This window comes from Canis lupus, chromosome 33, assembly GCF_003254725.2.
Source record: "Canis lupus dingo isolate Sandy chromosome 33, ASM325472v2, whole genome shotgun sequence".
Classification (NCBI taxonomy): Eukaryota; Metazoa; Chordata; class Mammalia; order Carnivora; family Canidae; genus Canis; species Canis lupus.
In genome coordinates, this window is record NC_064275.1 from 19,789,037 (window position 1) to 19,815,513 (window position 26,477).

The 26,477-nt window shown below is 37.7% G+C and overlaps 2 long non-coding RNA genes across 3 annotated transcripts in view; one reads left to right on the plus strand and one right to left on the minus strand.

Annotated features, from left to right (window-relative positions):
* The window catches only part of LOC112677979 (uncharacterized), a 38,107-nt gene extending 16,623 nt beyond the window's left edge, over positions 1-21,484 (plus strand). The window contains exons 2-3 of the long non-coding RNA XR_004811749.2: positions 10,731-10,834; positions 20,792-21,484. This is a non-coding gene — a long non-coding RNA (uncharacterized LOC112677979). The remainder of the gene's footprint in view (positions 1-10,730; positions 10,835-20,791) is intronic.
* LOC112677973 (uncharacterized) overlaps positions 1-23,558 on the minus strand; it is a 31,310-nt gene extending 7,752 nt beyond the window's left edge. The window contains exons 1-2 of one of the 2 annotated variants that reach the window (XR_003147320.3): positions 23,370-23,558; positions 22,946-23,076 (exon numbers count right to left, since the gene is read on the minus strand). This is a non-coding gene — a long non-coding RNA (uncharacterized LOC112677973). The remainder of the gene's footprint in view (positions 1-22,945; positions 23,077-23,369) is intronic. The other variant, XR_003147325.3, reaches the window with a different exon arrangement.
* Between the last annotated feature and the right edge of the window lie 2,919 nt (positions 23,559-26,477).

A 26,477-nucleotide genomic window follows, 5' to 3' on the forward strand; every position in this document is an offset into this window, starting at 1 on the left:
TTGTGCTACTGATGTGTTGTATGACTTGGTAGGAATCGTTTGTTCACACTGCTGTTTTCTGCTTAGCTTCATCAAAATCTCCTGCTTCCCAGGGCTATTGTGGGAAATATTTGGCCCAAGTGATGCATAATGCTTTGTAATTATGAAACATTTTGCACTAAAAACATTCTTTTCTTCTGACTATTCTGATACAATTATGATATTTGCAAAACTATATCAGGAAAAAAAATAATATTTAAAGATACCTTAGAGTCTCCTTTGTATTTGAATGAGCTTGATCATTTGGCAGGTAAATTAAAAATTTTCTTTATAGAGGATTTGGAATGTATATTCAATATGATTGCAGCTTAACTTTTGAGTCAAGAAAAGATAGAAGTCCTAAGGATTATGAACAATACCAACTTTAAGGATATATCATCCTGAATCCTATAATGAATTGTTGAATTCACCTTATTCATTTATTCATGCATCATCTAAAATGTGGTCCACTGAATTCTTATATGTCAGTTGCCAGGCCATGCACGAAAGATACAGGGTTGAATAAACACCTTGTCTAGCAGTTAGTTAATAAGTAAATGAATATATGAATCCATGAATATCTGATCTATCCTCACCCTATAGAGGTCTTCACACTTCACACTAAGCAAGATAGAAACATACATAGTGAATCACAATAGGATGTGATAAATGCTATAACAGAATAATGTCCAAAGTGCCAGGGAAGGAGACCTATTGGTTCTATCTGTTAGCTGTGTCAAGCCATGCTTCAGCTGGCAATATTAAGCTCAGATATTAAAGAATTAGCCTACTTATTCCCAAAACCAATTATGAAAATACTAATTTATTTTAATATTTTTAAATTTTTAAAGACTTAAAGCATTATGGCTGCATGGTTCGAAATTCAAGAGCCATAAAGGGAATACAAGAAAATTCCTATCGCACACTTGTCACCCAGCTATCCATCCATCCATTCCCTTTCCTGAAAAATCTAATGTTATCAGTGTCTAAGGATACTTTATATAGAGATCAGCAAATATAAATGTATATATAGTGAATGTACAGATCCAAACACATGCACACATACATACACTCACAATTGTCCCCCTTTTATAGACAAATGTTATATACTATAATATGCAATTGTGCTTTGTTGCATTAAAAAAAAGTTTTTTTAATTTACTTATTTGACAGAGCATGCACACAAGTAAGGAGGAGAGGAAGAAGTGGGGGAAAAAAAAAAGAAGTGGGGCTGATCCCAGAACCCGGAGATCGTGACTTGAGCCAAGGGCAATCACTTAACCAACTGAGCCACCCAGGAGCCCCATGTTCTTTACTGCACTTAACAATATTTTTTGGAAATCACTTTCCATCCCTTGTATGTTGTTTTCAATCTTTTGCTGTAATAAAAAAAAAATCTTGCGACAAATATTGCTGTACACATTACTTTTCTAGCAATACTACCGAGAAATAGGATTGCAAGGTCAAGGGATAATTACATGAAATTTTGATAGATTTTGTCAAGTTGCATCACTTTGTATATGCATGAGAGTGTCTGTTCCCCCACATTTACTCTTAAGCTATTTATTCATCATTAACAGTTTGTTGTAAAAACCCTCCTGTTTTTTTCTGGTTTATTGTGTCCCCCCCTGCTTTTAAACACCTTAATTAGACATTGAATTCCTATCTATGACCTGAATCTGGTTTTGGCTAATGCTAAAATCACTCAAACTTTCTGATAAATTTCTTTATCCAAGAAAAAAGGCACCCCAAATGTATTTGCAACCTATACATATTTGCTTTTTAGAACTTTAGAAACAAGTGACCAGATTACATTTTAAAAATTGCTTTTGTGGGCACCTGGGTGGCTCAGTTGGTCTGCCTTTGGCTCAGGTCATGATCCTAGAGTCCTGGGATGGAGTTCTACATTGGGCTCCCTGCTCACCAGGAGTCTGCTTCTCCCTCTGCCCCTCTCCCTGCTCATGTGGTCTCTCTCTCTCTCTCTCTCTCTCTCTCTCTCAAAAATAAACAAATATTATCTTTTTTAAAAATAAAATAAAAATTGCTTTTGAAAAAATTTTGGAAATTTGTCATATTTATAAAATCTAATGTTTTTATCAAGGTACATGACATGCCTCTCCTTTACTCAAGGCTTTCTTTTCTTCTGTCAATAAAGTTTTTTTTGCTTTGTCTTTCACATCTTGCACATTTATTTTCATTAAATCTGTATTTAGTGTTTTTATTACTATAATCATGTGAAGGTGGCTCATCATTGAGACTCTTGTCTTCCTACTCCAATCAGATTTGTTGCTCTGCTACTACACTATTAGCCTGGGCCTCTCCTTCCCAATTACTCTGGAGATTGCCTTTGGCTCTGCACTGTTGCATCTCCTGTCTCCTGAGGTCCATGTCTTCCTCATTCTTGTTTTTAGCTCCCATTTCGGTCAAGTATGGTCTCTAGCAGCTTCATGAAGAAAGCTTCTATTCTCTCACACTTGATGTCTCGCTTGTCTGGGTAAAGAATTCTAGGCTAGACCTGTTTCACTAACATTTGAAGTACTTTGAAGGTAGGTCTCCATTATCTTCCTGATTCTTGTGGATGACTGTCTAGAAGTGTGCAGCTATTCTTTCCTATATGACCTATTGTTCTCTCTGCAAATTTTGAGAAACTTGATTTTACTCCTAATGTTTGGAATTTCCATGACAGGAGTGTCTTTCTTTCAATCACTATGCTGGAGATTCGGTGGGCTTGAGATTCATGTCTTTTGGTTCTATAAAACATTCTTATATTATTTATTTGAGAAATTGTTCCTCATCATCCCCACCCCCCAGCCCTTTTTTTCCCTATGGGAAAATTAGATTTTCTGATTAGATTTTGTATCTCCTGGTGTGATAGAATGAATGTGGATCCATTCACCAAAAGCTAACCTAGAATGTATTACATTATTTGAAAACGTCTTTCAGAAAAAAAAATGAAAGGAAGAACATCTTTCATGAGAGGCACACAGAAACAATGTGTTCAATAGTAACAGCATAGAGTTTGTTAACATAAAAGGTAGTTAAAATTAGAACTGTTGATACTATATTTTAAATGCATGTGTGTCATATGCATAGTAGTTAAAATTGTCTATGAAGGCAGACCAGCCTGTGTTAGAATTTGGCTGTACCACTTACTACCTACTTAAATTCTCTGAACCTGTTTGCACACCCACAAAATGGGGATGACAATGACACTTGTGATATTTAATGAGAAAATGTACTTAAAGAACTTAAAGAACTAGGTACCTGCCTAGCATATAGCAGGTACCTAGTAAACATTTTAAGTTGCTACCAATGGGATGGGTTGTTAAGGGAAAGTTGACAATGTTCAGAATACTTTGCCTACTAGAATTTGATCTCATAGAGAGCCACCATATTTTTCTATAAACATCTTGATGTTACTTTTTAAGACATGAACATTGCATGAAATGGACCGTTTGTCTCACTTTAAAATAGCATGTCTTACATTCTTAAATCCCAGAGAGCCTTTTTTGTTGTCGTGCTGATGAATAGCTCAAGAACATCTTTATCAAATGGCGTGATTTAGTTCTCTAGTTAGATACTCGGCAACCTACGAAGGAAGATAGGCAACCAAAAGGAAGCAAGAAAGTTGGACCCTAACAGAAAGAGGTGATGAGATCAGAAGAGGAAAAATAGGTAGAGAGGGGACCAAGACCAAAGGCAGGGAGTGAGAAGGAGAGACCTGAAAGAACCACTAAGTTGAGATGCTGTTTTAGTGGAATAGTTTTGTCAGGGTGATAAGTGGTCTTCCCTGGAATATTCCCAGAACACTCCCATGGGTCAATCTTCTTAGAAACAAAAATAAGAAGGTTGTTGGAGATGGAGGCACAAATCCATCAGAAGACGTTTGACTGCCAAGGCCAAGCCATGTGCAGCTAAACTAAGAGGGAGATACATTAGCTGTTGCTGGCTGCTCTCTCCATGATGTATGGAGCAAGGGCTTTCCTGGGAAAGCATCTTGTTGACAGAAACAAATGTTAGTTTTTATGCCTATGGTTCATTTACTGCCTTGATTTGGTCATCTAGTTACCTGATTGCCCTGGTTTAAGGTGTTCTCTCTGAAACCAAGATTATAAAATAGGAGATATACAAACCATGGAATTACTTCTGCTCCTGATTTAGAATGTTGTGATGTTGACACTAGCTCACTTGATCATCTCTGAGGCTCCTGCTATGGATTGAACGTGTGTGTCCCTCCAAAATTCATACATTGAGATCCTGACCCCTAATATTAGGAGGTGGGACCTTTGGGAGGTAATTAGGTCATGAGGGTGAAGCCCTCGTGAATAGGATTAGTGCCCTTATAAGAAGAGATACCAAAGAGATCTTTCCTTTCTCTTCTCCATGTCAAAATATATGGAGAGGAGGGCCATCTGTAAAGCAAGAAAAGGGACTTCACCATGAGCCTGACTAAGCTGGCACCCTGATCTCATGCTTCCAGCATCCAAGAACTATGAGAAATAAATGTCTGTTAATTAAACCACCCAGTCTATGGTATTCTGTTGTAGCAGCCAGAATTGACCCAGACAGCCCCTAAAGTACTTAGATTCTGCAAGAGTTGATGGTGGAAATTGTGATTTGGGCTTGGATACAACCGTTTCCTAGTCATGGTTCTGCTGGTTATTCTGGGGAAAATCTCCTAACTTTTCAAAGACTTTACTTCCTTTACCTATAAAATCATTTTATTCATCTATCAAGGTGCTTCTTAAGCCCTTGAAGTCAAGGACCCTTTAGGAACCCTGTAAAAGCCACAGATCATCTCTTCAGAATCATGTCTATTGCAGTATTACAGATTAACAGGAAGTGACCACACATATGCAGATGTCAGTAAAGCTACATTGGATTTCTAACTTATCTACACCAAAATACAAAATATTTGGGAAATGAGGAGCCACACAGAGCAGGAGCAGCCACAGTTTACATAGTTTTTCTTGGGCCCAGGTGCCTGAAAAAGACTGAAGACACTACTTGTACAAATTAGAGTCTTCCCTGATTCAAGAAGGAGGGGCTTGCTGGGCCACTTCCCTTTATTTTCAGGGATTGCCTCACTATTGATGAACTTACAGCCTGTGAACTCCTAGTCAGTAAATGTTTACAAAGAATTGGTTCCTTATTCTTGAGTCCCATGGCATCAACTCAGCCACCTCCTCATATAAGGAGAAATCCCAGTCAGTGCCCTGATTTCTTCCTTCAGGTTTTCAGCATTCCAGAAAGCACACACACACACACACACACACACACACACACACACACACACACAATTTGGCATATAATTTCAGAGGGTTCATAGATTCTCCCACCATCATCCCAAATTTATCCCATGGACTCCAGTTTGAGTCTCTAATTTGCATAACCTTCATGATGTTTCTGACCTCTAAAATGTTACTGTTCTAAGCAAGAGATTTTACTTATCATCAATATTCCTTCAGACTACAGTGGGAGGATTTGGGGGTGGAAAGAGCGACTTTCATCTTGTAGCTTTTAGACCAGCAATATAACATTTTCTTTTTGATCTATTTCTTTTCCTATTTTAATGCTAAAGTTGACAGAGTTTGCAGCTATCATGAAAAGTTCAGAACTTTATCTCTCACTCTTGTTCACACTAGAGATTATTATGTCCCAGAATAATATTTCTAAAATCCAAAGCGGAAGACTTGGGGGAGTCATTCTGTGCTGACTTCAGCTGAGAGTGAAATTAATGTCTGTATTATGTGTTATATCTTAACTTGATCTAACCTAGTGCTCCATCTTGAGAGAGGTGAGATATCCTACCCTTCACATTTCATCTGAAATTTCACCTCTGCAGACTCTCATTTAAACAGAAATTGGTTTCATGTTCATGGCCACCAACACTTTCAGTTCACTTAATACTGTTCAACCAAACATCCAGTGGAGCCCTTACTGATCTACTTAGCCATTCATTCCAAAAATAATCTATGGGAATGGATAACATTTACTGAGCATTTACTGTGTGCTGGGCACTATGCTAAGCACTTTGCAAATACCATGTCCTTTAATCCTATTTTGATTGCTTCTTTTCAGGGATTTTGGAAGTTATATTCGGTTTTTCCACAGTTTTGGAACAGCAGGTGATAACTGTTAGCTACAACTTGTCCCTGAAGCCGTAGGGCCACTCTTGCTGCTGTTGCAGCTACTCTTGTGGTTAGTAAGAAAGAGGAACTAAGGACAAGCTCAGTGACAGCTGAGTGGGAGGGGGCAGCATTGGGTTCTGAGTGCCCCCAGGAGGTGACCTGTCTCACCTCCAACTGAAGATCCATGAAATCCTTCAGAGAAGAGAAAGATCAGGGAACTAAAACTTATGAGTGCCTACCAAGTATCATGCTTATCTGCTTTCCGACATTTTACTATCACTCTACTAAGTGAGATGGGTGTTACTACCTCTTTGTGGAGAGGTCTGAGGCTCAGATCACATAGCTAATGCCTGTGGAGCTGGGGTTTTAAGTAGGCCTGTTTGGAACACCTGGGTGGCTCAGCAGTTGAGTGTCAGCCTTGGCTCAGGGCTTGATCGGGGGACCCGGAATGGAGTCCTGCATCGGGATCCCCACAGGGAGCCTGCCTCTCCCTCTGCCTATGTCTCTGCCTCTCTCTCTTTCTGTGTCTCTCATGAATAAATAAATCAATCTTAAAAAAATAAGTAGGCCTGCTTGCCTTCAAAACTAAGCCTCCTTCCACTGTCTCACAATGAAAAAGAGAGGAAAGAGGAGAGAAAGGCACAACGGAGAGGGGATCATGCCTTTACAAAAGCAACATGGGTTCTAGAAATTGAGATTGACAGGGAGAATCTGATCTGCTTCTCAGAATTCCTCACTTGGCTACCAGGTGGCAGGAGGTTGGATTAACTCTCCAACAGGAAACACTAGATGTTGAACAGCAAACAGAGATAAATAAATAATACATAGAGTCATCGACTAACTGAATGCTTCTGTATCAATGGATTGTTTTAAGCTGTGAGCCACATTCTCTCACAATATATGCTCTACACCATTTTGAGCTGCTGATTATATATTTTTTTCAAGATGCCTTTGAGTCTTTTCTCGCTTACCTTAAGGGTTTTATCACATATATCCAAGGGATGATAAAGTCTAAGTAAGCTACTTTCTGAAAATTCTTTTGCCCTTTGCAAAGGAATATTGCCAGGGAGAGAAACTCTTACTATCATAATTTAGGGTCTTTGAATCAGAGCTATGAGAAATCATTTTAATTAAGGAAAATCCCTATGTCTTCCCCAACAGCTGGTTTCTTGCAAGTAAGAAAGCCTAAAAATGAATCAGAGAAAAAGGGTTTGCACAATTTCTAAAATAACTTGATATATTTAGAAGTGTGACTCTGTGTGTGTGTGTTGTTGTGCAAATGTAGAAAACCAGAGAATTTGTGTGAGAGAGTCTTAACTATGTTGTAATTTTCAGAATCTCTAAATATCACATGAAATAAACTGCATAACTCTATAGATCTACATATAATGTCCTATTATTCCTAGCTGTGAGCTCCATATTGCCATAACAGTGTGAAAGTATGGATTTAATATTTTTAAATTCAGGAACTACAGCTGCTGTGTGTGCATAAATGGCAAGGAGATTATCTTAGGTATATGCTAGTGCGCAGCTAAATATCAGTGAGAAATGGCACATTAGGGAAGTGCAATTTGGAGACAGGTGTATGGACCCCTTGTCTCCTCTATAATCTGTGATGTTATTTGGTGGTTTGTCCACAGAACAACAGGTGGTGCCTAATGTTAAAAGCCCAAAAGCAGTTACTATGGAAACCAGATGCAAATTTAGATCAGTGAGTCCACTCTGCTGCATTTAGAAAAAAAATGTGTTATAATAGAAATGAAAAAAAAAATGAAATATGATTCACATCCATGTCTTCGGAGTCTTAAAATATCTGCCAAATACTGTCAAATGTTGAAGTAAGTTACAACTTCTCAGACTTAGCTTCCTACAAAATCTCTAAAAATGATGGAACTAGAGAACATTTCTAAGATTCTTGTATTTCTGCATTTTTCTAAATTCATTTCCTAACTATGTGGCTACAATCATATCAGGTCTATTGTTTAGAATGCATGAAATTCCATGAATGTACAGATAATGAAAAATAATAATTGAAATACTAAGTGCTTATTATAGACACTTTAAAAATATGGAAAAGTGAAAGAAAATATTCAAGCCCCTCGTAGTACCAAGACTCAGAGAAAACAGCTACAAATATCTTAGTGTTTTTCCTTCAAGTCTTCTTTTTATATAATTATTTAATGTACTTGAGATTATATTGTATGTACATATACTATAAATACATGCTATATATTCTGTTATTTTTTTCATTGCACATAACATCATAAACCAATACATTAAAAATACTTAATGGGCATAATTTTAATGGCAGCATAATATATGACCACATAACTTCCCTTAAGTTATTTAAATTTGCTTGGGTTTCTTCTTTTTGAGAAATCAGATGCTTGATTTTTGTAAGTATCAGTAATACTGCAATGGTTGTATGCATATACTTCAATCTCATTTCAGATACATGTCTATAAGCAGAGTAGCTAGGTAAAGAGTAAAAGTTTAACATTAATGCACACTACTTTTGAGATTTCATATATATATGTCTATACATAGATATTGGAGATATATATATATATATATATATATATATATATATATATTTAGAAAGAGACTTTTCAGTTACAGTGACAGAAAACTAATTAAAGCTGACTTTAAAAGAGGATCCAAACAATGTGAATAATAATAATCACTAACATTTATTGAGCATTGTCCATATGTCAGATACTACTTAAGTACCTTCTATTATAAATTCATTTAATTCTTAGAGCACTCAATAAGGGAAGTCTATTATGATTCCTGCCTTACAGCTCCCTCTGTCTCTTGTCTCTGCCTTCCTCTGTGTAGCTCATTCCCAAGCAGGTGTTCTCTTTCTGTCTCTCTAGCTGCTTCAGATTCACACCCTCCCAGATAGCGTCCAGAGAACGAAGCTTGCCTCTTTTCTGGTTGCTCAGGCAAAAGTTCCAGAATTAACTCTGTTTGGAGTTAGTTTGACTCCAATCAGTTAACTCTGATTCTTGGCATTGCCTTGGCCCATTGTCATCCTTGGCCCAATCACCAAAAGAATGTAGGGTCCTGGAGCTAAGTCTCATTCAGCCCTGGAGTTTAGAATGGAGTTTGCTCCACCAGAGTGAATGGTCTCAGAATGGGGATGGAATAATTCTCCCCGCCCCAAGACAAACCAGGCACTGTATAAAAACAGAGTGAATGGAAAATAGATGGTTAATTCCAACATAGCGGCAAGTTGACTTCAATGAGGATTCAAATTTTGGTAGCATTTAGAGAAGGGAACAGTAGCAATACCCTGAGAGAAAAACTATCTCCCTGGTTCCAGTTTTTGACGAGTAGTGATTATTGATTGATTGATTGATTGATTGTGATTCACATTTAGAGTATAGGGGACTAGTTTTAGTCTAAAAGAATTGTTCAGATGCCAGACACACCTAAGATAAACGTGTTTACTGCACATGTAAAATTCAAATATAAATACATAGACAATAAATGGAGATCTCTATCTCTATCTATCTATCTATGAAATTTCTAAAATTCTAGTAAATTCACTCTTTCCAGCTTAAGGCACACATCACTGTTTTCCTAAACCTGTGTGGTGTGTTCAAGAAACTGTCTAAACAAAGGACATTTTTCCCAAGTAGAAGACAAAATATAAGGTTTCTTTACTGCTTTGCCACAGTTTGAGGTACGATATAGACTGTAACTATTCCAAAATTAGAATAATCAGCCACAATTTTAGTGACTGTGATGCCATATTACATTTACCAAATATGTCTGTTTACTAATCTTAGCATTCTTTGCTATGTAATAGAGGTAATGTAGAATAGGAGAAAAAAAAAAATGTCTGAGCTGTACATGGATTGCCATGGAAACAGCAGCTGACCAATCAGTGGTGAGTACTCAGAACATATGCCTCCTCTATTTGACAGTCTTGATGAACTGATGTTCTCATATTGAATACTTTTGGCTCTAGTGCCACTTGTAATGATAGTTTTTTGACATCTAAATATGTGACACACACCTGTTATAAAAAAAAAACATATATATATTCTTAGTTTTAAAATTTTCAATCTCCATGTACAAACACCCACACAGGCAGTTATTTCTCCTTTCAAAATGTTCCCTAAATCTTTCATATATTCTCCTCTCCCAATCACTTCACTTAACATTTCTTCACGCCATCTAATTATCTTCTCTCTCCTTTACTATCCCAAAATGCCATAGTCTAGTTGGCATAGAGCAGTTTCCACAATATCAAGAAATATCTAAACATGAGACAATTTTAAACATTTTCAATTTTATATTTAATAAGGAGACCAAGTAAAAAATGTATTCATAAGAACTACAAAAGGGTCCACCCCCCAAACCATGAAAAAGCCAGTTTTGTATTTCCCTAATGAGTTCAGGAAATAAAAACAGATGTGTTTCTCAGGAAAGCTTGTGAAAAATGAATGAAAAATAAAAGCCTTTGGAGGCATAGTCTAATTTATAAAAATGAGTACATTACATTTTTAAATAATCTGCCAGTTACGGAACTAGTCCCATTGATTAGATAAAATATTTGTAAATTTCTCTCAGGTGGTGAACCCTTGATCTGCAGAAAAGTTCAGGCTCTCTGGGACTTCAATGAATTTCTTGTGGTGTGACATGTTCTTTACAATAACATCAGTGAGCAGGAAGGGGTATGTACCATGATGCTAAAGACAAAATCAGGCCTTCTGGTCTTTGCTATTGTTGTTACATTAAGATTTAAGGGATGGACTTCCACTAAACCGATTGAACAATGAATAATTGTTGCTGACATTTAAACCTATCTCCAAATCACATACTAAAACTGTGGGGATGATTGAGCATAAGACTTAGAACCACTTAATGTCCAACTGATTCACTAGTAAAGCAATGGCTGATTTGATAATATAGGAATGCTCTTGTTCTGTGGGGTCACTAAAGAATTAAGCACTCTAAAAAAACAATTCTTTTCTGTATATAAACCTTGGCTTTAAACATTTCTAATACCTTTTCGACTTTGTTCAGAAATTGTTCTGGGAGCCTGGGATATGTCAGTGAATAAACAAAGATTTCCTGACTTCACAGAGTATACCTTCTAGCAGAGGATGAAAACAATAATAAACAAATTAAGCAAATTAATTATATAATATGTTAGAAAGTGAATGTTCCTGTTAAGGTGGCCAGTAGTCTCATAATTACTAAAACTTTATCTTTCCTGATTTCCTCAGAACATTTGGTATTGTTGAACCTGTTCTCCTTATTCTTTCATCTTACCCACAGTTGGATATATGTTTTTTGAGTGCCTACTAAACATTAGGTGTTGTACTGACTGCTGGGGATCTAACAGCGCACACAGCATATCTTACCTGTCCTCTTCTCTTCTAACAGTTCTCTCTCTTTTCTTAAGCCACTCAGCACTGATCATTTTAGGAGGCCTTTTCTCTTTTATCTGCTCCATAAATATTAGGGTTCTACTTCTACAGGGGTTTATCCACAGTCTCCTTCTTGATTCACATGCTTTTTTGGTGATCTCATTGATTCTGAGCTTTCAGCTATTATGAATATGTGAAAGACTCAAACTCAACATCTCATCACAACAGAATACATAGAAGGCAGAAGAAGGACGTAATCTCTACCCTCATGGAAATTATAACCCAGTGGAGAAGACAGACAAAAAGAATGTAAAGAAGCAAATGAGTAATAATAACTGTACAATTGTGACAATTTTCATGAATGAAACAAACAAGGAGATGAGAATAAGCATAGAGGAGACCTGCTATTAGAATGGGCAGAGTGGACTCTCTGAAGAAGTGACAACTGACAGAGTGATGAAAAGAAATAAGCCTTGTGGGAATATTCAAAGGAAGACTATTCTGAGTGAAGAGAATGTGCTGAAGTCCTGAGGTGAGGAAATATTGCCAACCTTTGTGACTGGATGAAAATGAACACAGGAGACAGTGTTGTGAGATTAAGAGAGAGAAACACAGTAACTAAATGATACAAGATCTTAAAGTCCTGAAAAAGAATTTAGATATTATTCTAGATAGAGTTGGAAGTCATTGAATTGTTTTTAAGCAAATGATTAATATAATCTGACTTATTTTTCTGCCATTACTTTTGGTACTAAGTAGAAAAATGGAATTACATGTACAGAAGGAAGAGGAAAGCTCTCACTAAAGACACCACCAACCTAAATTCTGTCCCACCTGACAGTTATTACCTGAAACTCCTTTAATAGGGAACAATTTCCTCCACAAATGGCATTAGAATAATTGCAAAAAATGACAATGCTTAAGGAAGGAGGGAAAATAACCTACTAAATTCCTGGGAGCATATTAGATTACTCCTAAATTATCCATGTATTATTTTCACGTAAAATGCAATGTGAATATTTTTCTAAAATAACGTAGAAGAAAGCGAGATTCAAAAAGAAGGTGACCACATAAGTATCTCTTGTCCCAGAGGAATGAACATATTTGGGCTTTTAGTGACTGCTATGTATATTACCTGACAGAGAATTGATTGATTCCTAAACAGTTGACTGAAAATGAATTTTCTAATTAGATCCCATTTTGCCCTGGTTTCTGTTTTTAAATTAAAAAAAAAAAATTGTTCTAATGGTTTATCAGCTCGAGTACTGGAATAGCAACATAGATTTGGTCACTTGGAATCTAATTATCCTAAAACTATTCTTGTTACCAAGAGATTAGAAATGGGTGATTACTTGGGTTTATTGTGGGTAATTAAAACATCTGGATAACTATGGATATTCCCCTCCCCATTTAATTAGAAATGTTTAGCATTGTGTTAGATTAATAACCTCAGAATCTTCTGGAAAAAAAAAATCTGGGATTGAGATTTTCCTAATACTATATGCTACTCACAAACAAAACAAAAATAAAACAAAATTTGAAAGCTCATCAGAATTGTATGTCATTCATTCATTCATTCATTCAGTACATGATTTATAGGGATGGAAAATGTTAGCCCTGGGTATGCAAAAATGAACAAACAGCAAAAAACTCAAGCTGTCATGGAACTTACATTTTAATGGGGAGATTATAAACATAACAGCTAAAAAATAAATAGTATCAGATAATGATAAGTACTATGAAAAAAAGCAGGTAAGGGAAATGGAGGGTTGGAGGTTGCAATCTGAAAGGTGTCAGGAAAAACTTAAGGTAGCATGAGAGATAAAAGCAAAAGGAGGTAAAGAAGTAAACAATATTGATATCTAGAAAGAAGAACTGTTCTATTCTAAGCAGAAGAACAGTACAAATGCCCTAAAGTGGGATGTGACCAGAATATTCAAGGATTAGTCAAGTGAAACAATGGGAAAACAGTAAGAAAGATGGCCAAAGAGGTACTAAAGATGTACCAAAAGGTCTTAACTATTGTAAAGACATTTTGCTTTATTTGAAGTCAGATAAGAAGAAATTGGAGGATTATGAACAGAATTACATGATCTGACATATTTTTAAATGATTCCTTGGCTGTTGTGTTGAAAATAGACTGTACGTGCTAAAGAGCTGAAGCAGGGAGGTCAGTTAAGAGACACTATTGCAGTAATCCAAATGAAATCAATGGAGAATAAATCAGAGTGGAAAGTGGTGATAAGTGATCAGATTCTGAATGTATTTCAAAGGTAGAGCCAAGAGGATTTGCTGATGGATTAGTTATGGACTGAAAAGGAGTCATGACAACTCAAGGATTTGAGTCTGAGTGGGTGGAAGGAAAGTGTTGTCATTTAGAGAGAGAATTTGGTGGCCACTTAGGTTTGGAAGAAATGACCAGGATTTGAGTTTTGGTCATGTTAAGTTTGAAATGCCTGGTAGACAGACAAGTGGACATATTGAGTGGGCAATTAGATATACAAGTCTGAGATTCAGAGAGGTCCAGGCTGGAGAGAGAACTTTGGAAATATCAGTACATAGGTAGTATTTAAAGATAGGAGACTAGATGAAGTTACCAACAAGAGGTTCAGTGTAGCTAGAAAAGTGAAGAGGTCTAAACCTGATCCCGGAGCTCTCAAAGTTTACCAGTTTGGTGATGTAAGATGAAATCAGCAAAGGAAGTAGAGAATATGTGGCCTGTAAGATTAGAAGAAAGCCAGGAAAAGATGATATTGTGACATCCAAATTTAAAAAAAATGTTATAAGGAGATCAAATGACATGGAAGTCACTAACAACCTTGATAAGAGTGGCTTCTGTTTTGTGCAAGATGGGTCAAAATCTGCCAGAGATGAGTTTAAGAGAAGATAGCCAGAAAGGGAAGTGAGGCCAAGAGACATGTTTTTGTTTTATTGTTGTTGTTGTTGTTTTTAAGATCATATTTATTTATTTGATATAGAGAGAGAAAGAGTGAGAGAACACAAGCAGGGGGAGTAGCAGAGGGAAAGAGAGAAACAGGCTCCTTGCTGAGCAGGGTGCCCCACAGAGGACTCAATTTCAGCAACCTGGGATCATGACCTGAGCCAAAGGTAGGCACCCCTGTTTTATTGTTTTTAAGATGAGAGGAATCACATCATTTTTGTAAGCTGTTAGGAATAACCTATAGTGAAGGAAAATTTGATCCTCCAATAGAGAGAAAAATAATATCGGTTATCATAGTTAATGTACAAATGGAAAGTTAATCATAGGAACATGGACCATAGTGACAAAAACAACAGTGGAGTGTATGGGCACAGGATTTAGTCTTTGGTTAAAGGTGGTAGTAGAAGCTTGTGGAAGTTCTCTTCTGATTGCTTCTGGTTTTTCAGTGGTCAGGGAAGTGAAGTCATGAGATGAGACTGAGGCTAGAAGAGAAGTTATGAAATAACCATCTTGGAGAGTGAAAGAGTGAACAGAGCAGGGGCAGCTCCGCAGACCTGCTTGAGGACAGAGATGAAGCACTTTGTGAGTTTTTCTCCAGTCACATTCAGGTGCCAGAGCACAGGGACGGAGGAGATAGACTGTTAGAATTAATGAACATACAGTTGTGTTAAGTTGCTGTTGTGACAAAGAGGGAGGCAAATGTGTTGAGGATACACGCAAGTGTATGTATTCTAACGATGGAGTGTGGACTCCAAGCTGCATAAGGAGGCGGGTAGAGGCTCCAGAAGGGTTAAAGACAGTGAAAAGGTGACAAGATCTCTCAATGGCCAAGTATCGTAGTCAGGGCTCTGGAGGCAACAAGCTGCAAAGATAACAGTGATAGTGATGGGGTATGAGAATGAAATGAGAGGCCATCAAGCAAGGATCCAGGACAAGGGGACTAGAATTGTTTATGTGGACATTAAAATTGTGAAGAATTATGGCAAGAACGGTGCTGAGAAAAATGACAGTAATCCAAGGACTAAAATCTCCAAAGAACTTGTTTTGGAGGTTAAAGTGGGTAGAAGAGAATGAAAGCTGCCATTCTGTTTTGTTTTTCTTGTAAGTCTACATCTGTCTTGAAACTATCAAGGCACACTGAAACAGGCTTTATTTCCTGTCCTTATCCAGATCCCGTTCCTTCTCCTACGCTGCTTCTCCAGGGAGGAGATATTCCTCTCCCTGACCCTTAGTTTCTCCACCTCTAGCTTAAACAAATGAAAACCTTCCCTTTGGCACCACTTTCCCTAACATTCCAATATTCTCCTTTGCCTATGCTTCTCTATCACTCTTCTACCCAAATCTCAAGACTCATTAATGGGAAAGTGAATTTGGGGAAGATCAATACCAGAAAGAAGGGTAGGGCCCAAGTAAGGAAAATGGGGCTGACCTATCTAATTTGTATCATCTCCTAAAATCTGTTCTACTAAAACTACCCACTGAGCTCTTTCAGACATCTTGGACACGGTGTTATGTTTCATGCATGAGGCTCGGTATCAAAGCATTACCTGAATAGATACAAAATGCTCTATGGTGTGTGCAAATGGGTGGAGTAAATTTGATTACGCATTCGGAAAATGAACTCAGGGCTTCTACAATGGATGCCTCTACAAAATAACTGCAATAATGATGATTACTATGGCGTCTACTGCAGTAACAACAAATGAAAAATCAGTTCCCTTCACAACTGAATTGAGCCCTTTGACTTTTGGCTATAGCACAACACTGCTTAGTAATCAGTAAAACCTATTATTATCTACCTTATCAATGGTTTGCATAGCACAGAGCTTGCCAATTAGCATTTTAAAATATTTGCGGTATAGACAGTGACCCTAATTGCAAAGATTATTTTCTGAGAAGACGTAAGAGGTGACCAAATGACACCTAATAAATCTACTTCTGTAAATGCTGGGTATGGTGGGTTATAGACCTTCACATGTGAAATGAAACATGGGAAAAAATCTATAGCATGATTATAGCTAAACATTACATTTGATTTCTCCTTGGTCCCAAGACTTTAACTCAATTTAGTTAATTTGACATTTTTGGTATTAGCATGGAGACAAATTCAAGACTGAATAATGAGCTGATCTCTCATATAGCACTGAGAGGTTTGGTTATTTTTTAAATCCTTTTCCAATAGCCAGAAATCTTCATTCCCATTGGCAAACTTCCTGAACAATTCCTCTTGATATTAATGTAATTGCCTCTTTGTCATACACAAAAACCTTATGGCAACCCCATTAGTTTGATCTTTAAATGGCAGACTCTCCAATTAGGCTCAATATTGAAGCATAATTAGATTTGATCAATACATATGTAGCAGATCTAAATGACTAAATATTGATAGTGTTGTTTTAGTAACTTTATAATATTCATCTCGGTGCATACAGATTTAGTACCCCAGGACTTCTTTCTCAAGAGGCTGCAAAGTAAGGCTCTTTAAACACATTTTATGAGAGACATGTCCTGATGTACATTGGTAAGATTCAATTCAAACGTGGAAGGCCTGCATCTTTTATGGGGTTATCTATAACGTTGCCACTGAAAGTATGATCGATAGACTACCTGGGCATCACATGGGCTCTGGCTAGAGATGCCATACTTAATGAACCAGGCCCTACTCCAGATCTACTGAAATAGAACCTGGATTTGAACAAGTCCCTCTGGTGATTCATATGCACATTAACATTTGAGAAGCTTTGATCTATGTGATTAGCTTTGTAGATGTGAAAGAATGAAAGAGGAATTTGGAGAAATCATGCAATGAACATTCATTCATTCAACATGTATTTTTTGAGTACTTTGTATCGGCCATTCCCTGTGCTAGGAACTAGCGACACAGCTATGAACACATACATACATACGGGTAAACCCCATATATATGGGGTTTCCTAGTTGCTTAGATACTTTGCTATGGGCCCAGCACTGTCCCAGTTAATGTAGGACTTTGAAAGGAGTGTAGTTCATTTTGCTGATATTTATAAGCAATTAGTACATGTGCAAGTGCTCTAGGAGCTGCAAGAGCTTATAAAGGTGTAGGCCCTACCCTCAAGGAGTTTACATATAAGGGCAAGACATATTCCTAACTCTTATAACCCAATTAAGCCCAGAAGGTTTACATATGCAAAGCAATTTGGGAACAATACAAGTAAAATAAATTGTGTGATGTGAATTACAAATGGTATTGTGATTAGCAGAGGGAAAGTATAATATTTGAAGAAGTGTTTGGATTAGGTTTCAGGATGAGAGCAGGGATGGCTCTTGAAAAATACAAAGGATACTTGTTCACTGTGGACTCCAGAAAGGAAGCATTTCCCACTGTATTCATTTGTATTTTTATTCAGAAAATAAAAGAGAAAAATAAAGCTAGATTTGGAAATTTGGGAGTCATTGAGTTTCTTTATAAGAATTTATGCAGTTAACAGAGTGAACTGAGATACCTGTACCTCAATTTTGGTTTAAAAGGTCAAAATAAAGGGATAGAAAAGGGCCAATATTCCACTCTTTTATAGGAGCCCTGAGCATATCTGACCCACATCTTCAGAGGTAGGAAGGGCCAGTCCAGTGGGACAACAGGGTTTACAAGTCAGAAGACCTGAGTTTTTGCTTCCCAGTAACTCACCCAAGTTATAATGTGGTAAAGGACATCATAGTTCTCACTTCCTTTACTGGTAAAAGAAGGAATTATTTCATTTCTGCTGCTGTCTCAGCAAGCATGGGATAATCCCCAGGCAGTGTCCCTTACCCCTCCTCCATGCCATCCCATAGGATCACACATTTGCATGAGTGCCTCTCATGGAAGTTGGAAACTGAGATAATGTGTCTCTCTGGTATAGTTGCTTATAAGGTCTCACAAAATACCTACAACAACCAGAAGTCCTAAATTTCCAGGATAATTCTGTTTTCAAATATTCTATAACAAAGTCTTCCTAAGTACATTTTTTGCTCAGTGTAATGAAGCTGGGGGAAAACTGAGCTTTGAAACCATGTGGATGAGTTCAGGTCATCAGACAATTCACCTCTCTTACCTGAGACGTAACTTCTGGGTCAGTAACATGAACATACTATTCCATAGGAATTGTTGTAAAGCTTACATAATATACGTAAGGCCTGACACAGCATAAGAAGCAAATCCAAATAATAGACAAAATATTATATAGCTATTATATATAGCTAGGGTAGATCATATAGCCATATATAGCTACACATAAAATACATCGTTCATATATATTTTTCCTCTTAATCACTTGAGGCTATAATTTTCCATGCATTTGTGCTCACTGCCCATATACTTCCACCAAAGAGGAAGTGTGATAAGTATATTTACTTTTCAACACCCTTTCCTTCACCCCTTTTCATTCCGTGCAATCAGATCTCCCATGGAAATCAGATCTGTCATGGAAAGGTCACACACACCCTGAATGAAAATAAAGAAGCCTAAGTAGCAATACCTTTTCTCCTCCCCCTACCCATTACCATCTGTGCCCCAAAGAAAGAAACTAAAGTCTAAGCATAATTAAATAAGCTTGATTCTTTCTCTATGTCTTTTTTTATGGGGCATGAGAATTATATTTATGGCAGGTGCTCTATGAATTGAACAGGTGAATGACTGAAAAATAACACCATCTACATTTACTAATTCATAGAGCAAAGTTGGTCTCCTACCATGTGTCAGTCACTATCATATGCACAAGTTCACATTCCAGTGGGAGACACCAACAATTACAATATAATGTGATAATACCTATAAGAGAAATATGTAACTAAGCAAATCCTAGCTGCTGTTAACAACCAAAAGAAAGTGCATAATGGTTCAAATATGATAAACATCTCATATTCATATAGAATCTGAAATGTGTGACTGTAACATGTGCAAATTCTCCTTCAAGACATGGTTTAGGGACTCATGGTCCTTCCTTCTCCTAGGCTACACCATGGCCTAGGTCCAGTGGTATCAGTAGAAGTGGAAACAGTTGGGGAATGGACATGCACATCACTTCTGCTCACATTCCATTGGCCATAACTCGGAGACTTTGAAGTATTTTCCAGCAGTGTGGGTAGAGGTGGGGTGGGGTGGGAAGTGTTATAATTTCATTCAAAATGGATACATTATGTACTTAGGTCCTGCTAGTTACAATATTAGACATTAATCAGAATCAGCTGCTGCCTTTGGGGAACCTGTGGTCTAAGATCTCGGACCAGCAACCTCACCATCATCTGGGAGGTTACTGGCCCAGACCTAGCAAATGAGAATCTGGATGATTCATATGCACACGAAAGGTTGAGAAGCACTGGTCTAGGGTGTTCCATAGGTACTCCTCTCAGAGAATGTTGTTCTGAGGCCCACCAATTTGAAAAAGCTTTAAATTCCATGAGGAGGGAAGTGTGCTGGTGGGCCTGGGTAAGGGCTGCTGGAGAGAAAGGAACTGATTGGAAGCCCAGGGTAGGTTGCTGAGCGCAGGCTAGTGGTGCTTTCTACACAGGGCCTCAATACCTAAGAACTTCTACCTGACAGACTCATTAATGTCCTCACAAAGACTGATGTTATACATGTCCACACTCTCTCACACAATTGCTTGTATGCCCCAAACATCGTATTATATAAAGCTAAATCTTTACACATTGCAATTTATAAGTACTAAGGACACTGATTCGGTAAACACAATGTTTTCTGTGCATTCTGAGGGAAGGGAACCCTCTCGTGCAAAGCAGTCACTCAGAAGGCCTGCCCTGCATATTTTGTACTTGAATATAAAATCAAAAACCATAAATGCTGAACCGAATCTCCTATTTTATAACATATGCATGTGCAGAGAATTTCTCTATTTGTCGTGACACAAATACAGTTACAAAAACATTTAAAAATCTGACAAATTTGGACTGAAATTTATGTCAGCCCCCCAGGTTAGCACTTATGACTTCACTTGCCTTCGTGTGTTCTGTGTTGTAACCACTTCGCTATTAGCCATGTTTCCCCTAGCCTCTCTGTCTTTTGCTCTTTTCTCCCCTTGCCTCTTCCTCCCTCCAGAAACACACTCTCACTATTCTGACAGCTGGAATATATATGCCATGGTAAACAGAAAATGATTGAAAGACAAATCTAAGCAGACAGTATAACCTGGTGTGAGAGGAGATGGCTTAGAATTTATAATTAGAAGCCTATTTCAGCTTCCTTCATAGGACTGTTGAAATTCTTTTCAGGGGTGTCTTGACTGCCTTGAAAATGAATGTCATTGAGGACATTTTTTTGCCCTCTCTTGTTTCCTTGGCAACAGGTTGATGATGCAGCAGCTGAAATCCACTGTCTCCCTGGAGATACTGGTGTGGGCAGGCAGCAAACCACTGGTAATGCCTGCCATGTGTACTGAACTTGACCAAATCTTTCCATTCCAGTCCTACTATATGCCTTATACAAAGATATCTACCCAATAGAAGAATGGCTTTACAATATAATTGTTGGCATGACTATCAGTGAAAGAAGTATTCACCTGCTTTTTAAAATGGTTTACCTTTCACGTAAAACTTAATACTGAGTTTTGAAATGTAGAAGTCTTGGGTAATTGTATGCATCAATTCAGTGTCAGAGTAATATATTGAAAAAGAAAAACCCCTACCTTGTTCTGTGTTAATATAAAGTCTGAGAGAAGGGGGCAAGGGATCAGGGGTCAGGACTCTTTCCTCTAGATTTATATCAAGCGTATGGTCCCTATCGGGTAACCACAACCCAACAGCCACTCTCCACTTCTTGAATGTTCTGAAACAAATCATGCCTGTGATCTGTGGAGAAAGCATGGAAGAACTATAAATGGATACTGTCTGTCAGTGTTCTCCTCTGGAAGATAAGAGAGCAACTAGAGAAGAAAGTTCAGCTGGGAGGGGAGCGCCGTTTAGGGAAAGCATATAAGATGGCTCAGGGGACAGACAGACACAGCTGACAGGCAAGGCATCTGGACTATCGATGGACCTATTGCCAAAGGTAGGATGGCCCAGACACTCAGGGATGAATGAATGAAGGCTTTATGGAAACATGATAAACAGAGGGAAACTTGAGTAATAAAACCATAAGGTTGGTGCAACAGGTAAGTAGGGAAGATGGAATTAGACAAGGGAAAATTACAGCTGAATTCAATTAAAGAGTAGCATTTAGAATGGATTGATTTTTTTTTTCTTGAAGTAATTGAATGCAACCAACTGCTGAATTTATGCCGAGAATAGATCCAGAGAAAAAGAGAAACAGAGAGAGAGAGAGAGAGAATGTTTTACCTGAAGAGGATGCAGAGGAAAAGAGAAAACACAGAGAGTGTGAGGTCTGGGCGGCATCTGAGAGACAGGTGGGTGTGGTTATGTAAAGGAGAAGCAGGAAAAGGAAAGATAAAGTCCAAGGGACTCCAGTACCAGTCATGAACTGCCAAAGGAAGGAGAATGCCTGCTATGGGCAACTCAACTGAAGAGAAATACACAGAGCATACAACAAACATATTTGGTAAACATGTACACTAAATGGGTAATAGCTAAGGAGGATTCTAAAAATTTATAAATTTTCCACTGCCCCCATGTGATTGTAAATATTCTGGGTGATGAGTTCTGTCTGGAGTCTGGAAAGATATGAAGGTAACTTTTTGTCCTCTCAGTTCTGGTAGTCTGTTCAGGGACTGAGGAAATATCTTGGGAAATGACATTTTTGTACAGTATTTTTTTTTAAAGAACATGTTCACTGATCTAACCTTTTGCTCCCTCCATTGACATGAGCAGCACAGCCTAAATGAATCAACACCATAGTTTTCCTTCATGTTCAGGCTGAACAAATAGTGTAAAAATATGAAGAATAAAAAAGAGCAATGAGAGAATTCTCCCCTGATGCACTTAGCAGTTAATTGCACTGGCTTTAGAGTCAGGTAACCTGCATTGGAATCACTAATTTAGTTTTTAACAGCTGGATGATGTTGAAGGAGGTAATTAATTTATCCAGGCATCCACACTTTAATCTGTAAAATGGTAAAAATACTACTAATAATACCTACATAATAAAGCTATTCTTGGATTAATTCATGAAATGCATGTAAAGCTTTTAACACAATTCTTGGCACATAAAAAAAAAACCTTAGCTATTATATTTTATGGTGATCAACATACTTAACTAATCAAACTAATTGTGAAACCTAAATTCCTTATTAAGTTTAACATCTGGATTGGGCAGCTATGATGAACAAAATGGAGTAAATGTCTTATTTCCAATTTTTTATCTGATAGTACCTCTGATTCTACCTTAGATCTATAACTGGGCTTGCTAATGCTTCCAAAATCAGTCAATTTATTAATATTAAAACGTTAGGCAATGATCGACAAATTAATTTTCTTCCATCCTCTTTTGGTTATTTCCCTTTTAAAAATCATATTTGAATTTAGTTAATTCAGTGAATTTAACTTACGGTAGATTTAGAGAAGCTCTATCGTTCTAATCAAATGATGGTTCATTATAGATTCACTGACAATTTTCAAATCCTCGTTTTAAAATGCTGCCTCTGATGTTCTTTATTTTCCATCCCCCTCTCTCTGTAACCTACATAGATTTTTGGGGGGGAAATGAAAAGGGAATAGAATTAAATTCATCTTGGCCAAGTATCTTTTACTGCAGAGCAGAGTTCAGGTACTTGATAAAGGAGGGGTAAATGTTCTAGGTCATGTTGGCATCAGCAGCAGCAGTAGAACATGAGGATAAAGCAGGATGTTTGAACCGGGAGAGCAAGGCAGAGGCACAGGATAGTGAGCCAAAAAAGCAGTGATGATTATGCAAGAGAATAAAAATGGACACAACCTGTGGTTGGGTAATAAGGAAGATTAGACACTACCTACCGGAAAGGAAAGCCGGAGCACAAAGATAGCTTGTGAGTTAAGTGGATCAAAACAGAAATTTAGGCAAACAAGCTTCCCACAAGAGGAGCAGGCTCAGAAGTGGGTCAGGAAGCCAAGTAGACAAGGAGCGACAATCAAGAATAGGTCCAGCAACCATGGAATCTTTGGTCTTTTGCTTCTGCAGACCATCCCACCCAGGAATTTCTTAGAATTAGAATTTTTGGTTGAGACAGAAATCTACAGCATCAGCAGTTTAGAACTGGATAGTCCTAGGAGAGAGGTCAGCCATCAGAATGGAAGAAGAGGTAATAGCTCAAGACAGATGCTGACCCAAAACTTCTTTGATGAACTAAATTCAGATAAATCACCAAGATCAAATGGTCTCTACCAAGTAACTTTTAAGAAAAAGTTGGGGATCCCTGGGTGGCTCAGTGGTTTAGTGCCTGCCTTCAGCCCAGGGCGTGATCCTGGAGTCCTGGGGATCGAGTCCCACATCAGGCTCCCTGCATTGAGCCTGTTCCTCCCTCTGCCTGTGTCTCTGCCTCTCTCTCTCTCTGTGTGTCTCCCATGAATAAATAAATAAATAAAATATTAAAAAAAAAAAAAAAGAAACTTAAAGTTATGGCTTTGGAACACATGTCTAAAATGGACAGTCTGTCTTTGGAAATCATTACTGTGAGGGGAATTTTTATTCTTCCCCCCCACCCCTCCCCACCCCCAGATTCTCTCTACTTCAGGGCCAAATACCTTAAAATCCACTCAATTTTCAAACTTGTATTTTTAAATCCAAAGGACAGTCCTTGGGGGGAAGAGATGCATGTTAATCAGAATTGCAGGGAGCCAAAAAAAAAAAAAAAAAGAATTGCAGGGAGCCAATGTAGGTCATGTTCAGGTGGCTCTGAGGAGAGTAACCTGACTTAAGCCTGCAGGGGGGCACTGAGCCACAGCTAACAGGAACTGAGGAAAACCAGGATAATAAGGGGAAATTACTGGAGTGAATCATGGATGGGACACACACACACACACACACACACACACAAGTCTGCTAAACAAATGACTAGTGGGCCTTCCTCAAGGTTTACTTATTAATACATAGGCTCTGTTTCCCTTCATTGACTTTGTACTTCAAATAGGTAGGTACGAATGTTCTGTGTGGAAGGGACTCCGTGAAGACTGCTGAAGGGAAGTAAAGGTTAGGACATGGTCCCAAAGGCAAACGAAAGTGTTTGCTTTACAGGCACCTAGAATAATCATATGTGAAATTTTTTGTTATGTTTTTATATATATCAATTCTTTATCTAATCTTTTTAGTGCATTGCAGTCCTCAGGGGGCACTACCTTTGACTTTAAACTCATTCAGCAAGATCTGTGTGTTTTGGCATTTTTCCATTATGTTCAAGCTGAAAAAAAATCAAGCTTTATGGTTTTTTTTCTAAACCTCGATAGAATCAGGAAGAACCAAAGTCATTTTCTGGCTTATGAGAGGGAAGGACTTGCTTCTTTTGGGCAAACTGGTCCCTTGGTCTGCAAAAAGCACCTAAATAACTACTAGTTACAAAAATGCAAAGCAAGGACATGCATTGTTCTTCAAGAACAATACCAAAGCTGTGAAGGAAGCAGATCTTCTCAGTGAGAAACCAGTGGTTCAGTTTGGTGATGTGAATTATGATATGGGTTTGAGCCAGAGACAAATTGCTTCAAATGAGGCTGCTTCGGGGCCAAACTGGGATGGGGGTAAGAAGGATATTTATTTTCTCTATCAGAATGTAGACTACCCCTTGCCTATACATTCTTGCTTATATTTCTGGTGAATGTGAATATATGCGAATGTGTGTGAGTGTTATCAAAGATCCTTGCATCATCGAGCTCAGTCCTAAAACCTAAGAACTACAGATTGGATTTTGATTTCCCACAGTAAAAATCATTTCAAGGAGATAACTAATGATAGCAAACCAGTAGAAATTCCATGCAGACTATGCTTTTGATGACTTATATTTTGAATAAATTATATTTATTTATATATTTTGAATAATTTAAAACTGGCAGTTACCGGCAATTCCGTTACTAGACATATACTGAAGAGAAATATGCAAGACCTTGTACATGAAGTTTCATAGCAACATCTTTCATAATAGCCCCAAAGTTGAAACTTTCCAAATGTCCATTAGCTGTTGAACAAATAAACAAAATTGGTATATCTTTACAGTAGACTATAATTAGACAATAAAAAAGAATGAAGTTCTCATATGTGATACAATGTGGATTAACCTCAAAAATATTAGGCTAAATGAAATAAATCAGTTACATAGCACTACATATTGCATGTTTTCATTTATATGAAATGTCCAGAGCAGACCAACCTACACAGACAGAGCAGAGATGGTGATTGCAGGTTATGTAGGGGGAGGGGAGCAGGAATTGAAATCACTGACCACTACTGGATATGAGACTTTTTTTTTTTGAGTGGAGAGAGGGTAATGAAAATATTCTAGAATTTGATTGTGGTGATGATTGCACGACTCAGAGAACATACTAAAAATGACTGAACCACATATTTTTAAGTGAACTGTAGGGTAAATGAATTAAATCTCAATTTTAAAAATAAAAAGCAAACACTGAATAACTCAGAGTTTGGGCCAAGGTCTTCTCTGGGATGTAAACCTGTATGATATACTGGGCTGTAGCAACATGGGCTCTGATATCAGACTACCTGGATTCAAAAACCAGCTCTGCCACTTACCAGCTGTGTGATCTTGGGCAAATTACATACCTGCTTTGTACTTCAATTTCCTCATCTATAAAATTAGGAAAATAATTGTACCTGTCTCATGAGATTGCTTTGAGGATTAGATGAGTTAATAATGTAAGTCCTTAGAACAGTACTTGGCACTTAATCAGCACATACAAACATTTGTTGTTGTTATTATTAACATCTGTACTGAAGTGATGCCTTCATAAGACCTGGAAACAAGGTCTTATACTCTGGTGGGTAGAAGATAACATTTCATTTATAGAAAAGTGGCTATTCCCATTGGCAGTCATCCCAATAAGTCACTACTCTTTAGATATGTACTGAGACTTTGGAAAGTAGGACTTAACACTTCACCA